General features: G+C 53.2%; 1 long non-coding RNA gene across 1 annotated transcript; it reads left to right on the forward strand.

Annotated features, from left to right (window-relative positions):
- Nucleotides 1-2,493: 2,493 nt before the first annotated feature.
- LOC125702625 (uncharacterized) lies at nt 2,494-5,429 on the forward strand. The gene is made up of 2 exons (XR_007380649.1): nt 2,494-2,531; nt 4,582-5,429. It is a non-coding gene; the product is annotated as an uncharacterized LOC125702625 (long non-coding RNA).
- The last annotated feature ends 241 nt before the right edge of the window (nt 5,430-5,670 follow it).

Here is a 5,670-nt window from a genome sequence, read left to right on the forward strand (position 1 = left end):
GCCCTGGCCAAGATCAGAAACTTCCTAGTTTCCAGTAGTTACAGACAAAACTTTGCTCCTGAAAGAGGTACTAATGCAGCCCATAGCAGAGAAGCCTCTTAAAAGCCAGTCTTGTTTCAGTGATGTTAATTATTAATAGGATGTGGGGAAGAAAACACTGGGAAACCCCAACAGATAGAGCCAAGCTGCTGTTTCATCTGTGTCCAGCAGTGCAGACCTATCTTCCCCTGACCCAAGGGGAGATTCACAGATCTCTTTTGTAGTGATTGCTGTCGGCAAGCACAGATCTTAATGGAGAGGCTCAGCTGTCCCCCTGAAAGCCACAGCCATCAGAAACCAAGGAGCTTAGTGACTCATATGGGGTTGAGCTTGGTCTCTAGCAAAGATTCAGCCCCCTGGAGGGATGTGGTCCCTCTTGGCAGCATCTGGGTTCAGCAGGTTTGGCAAGGTGCTGGGGTGGCAAAGCCCCACAGGACAGAGGTGCTGGGGGCCCCTGCAGATCTGTGGGGACAGGATGGGATCTGAGGTGGGATTTGAGTGCACATACATAGGGAGCTAGAGCTGGGGGATCTTCCCAGAGCAGTATTCATGGAAATCAAGCTAACAGGGAAATCCTCGTGGACCTTGCAGGCTTCTTACCCCAGATCTGACCGTGGGTATCAGGGATGTCTCTGACAGGACCCCCGGCCTCCCCTGACTGGGTCCCCTCTCCCTTTGCCCCTTCCTTCTCTCTCATTCCCTTTCTCTCCCTCTCTTCCCTGCCTTCCACCCCCTCCAGACTCCTTGGTGGGGCATTGATTTTTCCATCCGTCAGCGAAACGCCTGAGGAAAATGAAAGAGCATCTTCGTGATCGATCAGGAGAACTCTTCAGCCTGGGGGTCAGAAGGGCTGGAATCAGCTGCTCCCCTGGCATATAATTACCCCCTCTCTCCCCAGCCTGGGCATTTCACACGCCCGTGGGAGCAGCCGTCTTGCTGTAAGGCTGGGAAGTTGCTTGCTGAAAACCTCCCCGTGGTGCCTTGACGCTGCACCCACAGGTGAGAGGAGCTGCCTGTGAGTGTGCTGGGTTCTGCTATTGCTGGAGCTGAGCACTGTGTGCTCGTGCTGGCTTTGTTCAGAGCGGTGTGAGTGGGTGTGAGCGCGCAGCACCCTCTCCAGCATCGATCACTCTGTGCGTAGCAAATTCTGCACTGCGTTTTGTGAGGATGGGCGGCTTTGAGGCTGAGAGCTTCAATAATCTGAAAGGAAACAAAATCCAATAGGAGTTGGGCACCCAACTCCCTTCTCTCTTTTGAAGATCTCATTTGAAGGAAGCACCATCCAGGCCATGCTGCACAAACAGACCGCCTCGTTCACGGCCCAGAGGTGCCTGTTTACATGCTGGGGTTTGCTGTTGGTATGGCACTGGTCCCTAGGATGTGCTTGTGTGTGGGTTGCTACGTTTGGTCTAGTGACACAGCAGTGAATATTTGTCCTTTGGACCCGACTGAAAGAAGGAGCCTTGGAGACTGAGCAGTATTTGTGCTCCAGTGATCTTTCTGCTGCTGCCCCAAATTCTTCAGATATCGTTCCCACAGATGTTGTTCACTCTATTCCTGAGCTAGGTACAGGGGTTACAGACATGGAGGTGCACATCACGTGGTTGGTTGAAGCTTGCTGGATGACATGGAGGTCCCCAAGTTTTCCATGGTGAGCTGTCCATCCCAGGAGCTGGAAGAGAGCAATGCAAGCCAAGGCTCTGCTCCCTCATCCCCCTGGTCTTGCCACGTCTTCTCCCCTGGTGAGCCTGGTTGTGGGCTATACCTTCACCCAAGAGCCTCCACCAGCATTTGCAGCCTTTCACTCCTTGGTCTGCAGGTGATCCAGGGACTTGTTGCCCCACACTGTGCAGCCCCAAGAATGCCACTGTTATGAGGAAACTCTCAGCCTTCCCATTCCCCTGTTCTTCCATGCTGGCTGGCAATGGGTACCTAAGGACAGAGAACAGGGCAGAAAAACAGTATTCGGGTGAGGAAGCAAAGCACTGTGTTCCTGATGCCACCACAGCTGGTTCAGACCAACCAAGGCAGAGTGCTGTGGGACAAGGACAATGCAAAACTCTGGCTTTCTCCCCCAAAACCAGCAGGCATAAGTTTGCTCCGGCATGGTTGTGTTACAGACGTGTTGATAGCAGCCAGCCGAATGCTGACGCTGCTGTGGAGAGCTGGCTGTTGAGCTGTAGGTGAGGCTGCAGTGAGTTTATCTGCTTTGCAGATAATGTCTTCTGCTGAAAGCAGCTGAAACAGCTGCATCCTGATTTTGTTGGAAAGTTTATTTTACAGCATGTAATGTTAGCTCACCCTGTGTCCCTGGTAGAGCTTTGACATAAAGCTCCATCCTTCCTCTGGGGTCATTTGGCAACAGCCTGGCAATCAGGAGAACTTTGTTTAACCTGTGACTGCTGCATCCCTATATAAATGTGGATCTAACCCAGTTTCCTTGAATCTGTGTCTCTCTGTTGACAGCAAGGGAGAGAGGCGGGTTGATGCAGGTGGGTAATCTGGGATAATAATCCTTGCAAACAGGCTGAGCTGTCACCAGGCAATGTTGCTGCTGGGTTCAGTGCAGGTAATGGGAAAGGAGGGGGGAGAATCTTTGGGTCTCTCCACTGACCTGACACCTTCTTGTTGACCATCCTTGCCCATGTCCCTTGCTCTTCCTTCTGCCTTCTCTCTCCCAGGGCTGTAGAATGGTGATAAAACACTACCTGACTTGCTGGGGAGCTCGGAGCCCAATTAAGAAGTAAACATTAATTAAAGTGAGCTCCTGTTCATATCCTGTACACCTCAGTGGGGCACTGGAAGCCCTGGGATGTGGGAGTGCAAGGTTGCAACAAAGACAAAACAATACATACTAAGACTGCTCACCAGAAAGTGGATCTACGTGTTAATCTGGGAAAAGGATCATGAAAATAACTGCAAATCCTTCATGACTTTGTTGTAATTTCTCACAAATAGGATGTAGGCAGGAAAAATGCCTGCGCTGCTTTAAAGCCTCCCTGGTTCCGGGTGGCCCCACAGTCAGGGCCAGGCTATGTTAACCGTGGGGCTGGTGCAAGAACAGATGGAAATCTGGGGGAAGAGGTAAATGGCTGCACCACACGAGGTGATTGCTTCCCTGGCGCCTGAGTTGGCCCCTGGCTTGGCTGCACCCAGGAGACACGCGGGCGGCACAGCACTGGCAGTGCCCTGGCCGTCAGCACAGCCCGGTGCACCAGCATTTACAGACACAGAGACCTGGCCCCTCCCGGCTGCCCAGCTGCCTTTCTGCTAATGCTCATCTAATTAACCAGCAGCCTGGAGTGGCTGAAACCAGGGCAGCAGGAGAGCAAAGGGTTTTATCCAATAGGTTCCTGTCTCCAGCTCGAGAACCAGAAGAAAAACCCTTTTCATATGTTCTGATCAATAAGCAGGTGGTGTTCCTCCTCCCCTCCCTTTCACCTTCTCCAACTCATCTTTCTCCTCCTGGGCCAGGGATGCTCATCAGAGCCTGCCGCTGTGCAGGGCTGGGATCTGTACCCAGGGCATTCTGCAGCTCGTGCTTTGTCCCAGGGCTGCTGTGCGTGCCATAGCGATACCGGCACGCTGGGCACAGCACAGCCAGCTCCCAGGGGGTATCTGAGAGAGCAAGCCTTGGTAATAACTGGGGCAGGATCCCTCCTTCGGGGGGGATTTTCAATCAGTGACATCTCTAAAGAGACAGTTGCTCCCCCCCCCCCCCCCCCCCCACCACCACTGTCAGCAAAGCTACAGGACTGTGAGCAAGGCAGAATCTGACCAGCAACTTTTGTACTGCATGCGTATTGGCAAGGGTTAACAAGAAGCAGCATTTTGTTTTGCTGTGCATGTTCGGTCTCTGAAAGGAGTTGCTTCAGCTGATATACATGCATTCTTCTTCCTAAGGTGTCTTCCGAAAATTAGCTCCAGCATGTCATCAGCGGTGGAGAAATGATTATGGAAAAGCAGCTGTCCGTCCCCTCCTGCCAACTCCCAGTGAGACAGCGGGAGGGGGAATGGCTCCTCTGGGTGCTGGCTGCTGGCAGCAGCTCCCTCGGTGCCTGCTGCCAGGCACTGGTATACGGAGGCAGCTTGGAACTCTGGCCTTTTCCATCTCATCTCAATGATCTGGTTGAGAAGTGGCCACTCAGTGCCCAGACTTGTTCATCTTCAGGCCGCCTCCATCAACTGGAAGGGGCTTTAATAACAGCAGCAGTGCAGCAGGAGCTGTGGGAGAGGCTGGCAGGAGATGCGATGCTGTCTCAGCGCTGTCAGAGTGCAGAGCAGGGATGTTTTGGGGGGGCAGAGCGGCCCTGCATGTGTCCCTGTGGCTTCTCACAGATGAATCTCATCCGCCCAGGGGGCAGCTGTCACGGGAAGGATCTGCAGAGGGAGCTGAGGGTCTCCTGCTGCTCCTGGCCCGATGCTGTCATTGAGTGTTTTTTTTAACAATAAGAAAGTTGTGCAAATCTTCACCCAACCATCTGCCTGCTCATGCAGCCTGGAAGAGCTCTGCTTTAACTTCTGTATTGTTTCTCCCCACAGGAGAGGAATTACTGTCCTATTTCTTCGTGCCAGAATGAGGAACTGGAAACAGGCTGAAGGGGAAAGGAGCTGGATGGATGTCCCAGAGACCTTAAAGGCTCAGAGGAAGACTGGCCAGGCTTAGGTTACTGTCCCTCTGCCCCTTCCCTGGTACCTCTGACACCAATTAGGAGCTGGGCTTATTAGCTGTTCTCCTGCACCAGTCTCCAAACACCACCGAGCAGCACCTGAGCCTGGTGCAGGATGCAGTGTCTCAGGATGCTGCAACCAAGAGAGAGGTGAGCCCGCACCTGGCAATGGGGAGCCCAGCCGCAGCCAGATGTGAGCTCCTTCCCCATCCTCCCCCCTTCCTCTTGCCCTAGCCTCAGGCCAAACAGGGAAAATCCTTCAGCAGAACCCCAGCTGGGGCTGCTCGCTGCCTTTCCATAGCAACAGTCCATCAGGGGGTCGGAGTCAGCAGTGAAAAATGCTTTCTCGCCTTGCCTGCCGGTCGCTATTTTGATTGCATTCCTGGGGAGCTGGGCTGCAGATGTGGTCTCCTTATCTTGGGAAGGTCTGAGTCAGTTTTTCCCTGTGTGATGGAGCAGGCAGCTGAGGTCTGGAAGAGGAATAAATAGCTTCAAAGGCATGCTGTTTGGTGGGGAAAAAGTGGTGGTACCACTCTCCATCCTATACTCATGGTGCCCACATGGCACAGCACGCATGGAGGAGATGAAGGAGATGTCCCTGCAAAGCACGTTCAGACAGCCCTGGTGTCTTGGCCTAAGAAAAAGGAGACCAGGAATGCTGCTCCTTGGATGACCTGAGGAACATTCCCACAAGAGAGGCACCTCACATTCACCCACCAATGCATGTCCAGGCTGTGTGATGCTCCTCAACCCACCAGCAGATGTGGCAGCTCAAAAGCTGGTTGCCTCCTGCTCAGCCTGCCTGTAAGTGACAGCAGGATCCGGCCCTGTCCTCTGGTTGCTTTTCTGCTCAAAATCTTGCTTCCCAATGCTGCACTGTGGAGAGGTGATGTCTCCTTGCCTAGCAGTGCTGTCAGGTAATGGTGAATCTCTAGTGCTGCAAGCTGAGCTATAAACCAGA

This window comes from Lagopus muta, chromosome 19, assembly GCF_023343835.1.
Source record: "Lagopus muta isolate bLagMut1 chromosome 19, bLagMut1 primary, whole genome shotgun sequence".
Lineage (NCBI taxonomy): Eukaryota > Metazoa > Chordata > Aves > Galliformes > Phasianidae > Lagopus > Lagopus muta.